This window comes from Hippopotamus amphibius, chromosome 15 (genome assembly GCF_030028045.1).
Source record: "Hippopotamus amphibius kiboko isolate mHipAmp2 chromosome 15, mHipAmp2.hap2, whole genome shotgun sequence".
Classification (NCBI taxonomy): Eukaryota; Metazoa; Chordata; class Mammalia; order Artiodactyla; family Hippopotamidae; genus Hippopotamus; species Hippopotamus amphibius.
This window is the reverse complement of record NC_080200.1, coordinates 33,375,709-33,376,844: the sequence shown is the minus strand read 5'-3', so window position 1 is coordinate 33,376,844 and position 1,136 is coordinate 33,375,709.

Below are 1,136 nucleotides of genomic sequence, written 5' to 3'. Positions count from 1 at the left end.
GCGCGGCCCGAGGGTCGCTCGGCGGCCGGCGGCCCGGGTCTCGGGCGCGCGCGGCCCGAGGGTCGCTCGGCGGCCGGCGGCCCGGGTCTCGGGCGCGCGCGGCCCGAGGGTCGCTCGGCGGCCGGCGGCCACGGAGCCTGCAGGCCGCTCGGCGGCCCGGGTCCCGGGCGCCCGCAGCCCGAGGGGCGCTCGGCGGCCGGCAGCCCGCGGCCTGCAGGCCGCTCGGCGGCCCGGCTCTCGGGGAGCCCGCGGCGCGAGGGTCGCTCGGCGGCCCGCGGCCACGGAGCCTGCAGGTCGCTCGGCGGCCCGGGTCCCGGGCGCCCGCAGCCCGAGGGGCGCTCGGCGGCCCGCGGCCGGCTGGTCGACCTGCCTGCAAGTCGACCGGCGGCCCGAGGGTCGCTCGGCGGCCCGCGGCCACAGAGCCTGCAGGCCGCTCGGCGGCCCGGGTCCCGGGTGCCCGCAGCCCGAGGGGCGCTCGGTGGCCGGCGGGCATGGTCTCGGGCGCGCGCGGCCCGAGGGTCGCTCGGCGGCCGGCGGCCCGGGTCTCGGGCGCCCGCGGCCCGAGGGTCGCTCGGCGGCCGGCGGGCATGGTCTCGGGCGCCCGCGGCCCGAGGTTCGCTCGGCGGCCCGCGGCCTGCAGGCCGCTCAGCAGCACGGGCGTGGAGGGCCTGGGACCGCCGCCGTGCTGGTCACCCGGCGGTACGGGACGGCGCGGCCTGCTGGTTGACCGGGGTCCCGCGGGCCCGCGGGTCCACCGGCAGCCCGCGGCTGCGCAGCCCGAGTCTGCGCGTGCTGACGGTCTCCCGGCGGCCTGGCTCTCGGGGGCACGCGGCCCGAGGGTCGCTCGGCGGCCGGCAGCCGGCAGCCGGCGGCCTGCAGGCCGCTCGGCGGCCCGGGTCTCGGGGAGCCCGCGGCACGAGGGTCGCTCGGCGGCCCGCGGCCACGGAGCCTGCAGGCCGCTCGGCGGCCCGGGTCCCGGGCGCCCGCGGCCCGAGGGGCGCTCGGCGGCCGGCGGGCCGGGTCTCGGGCGTGCGCGTCCCGAGGGTCGCTCGGCGGCCGGCGGCCCGGGTCTCGGGGCGCCCGCGGCCCGAGGGTCGCTCGGCGGCCGGCGGCCCGGGTCTCGGGGAGCCCGCGGC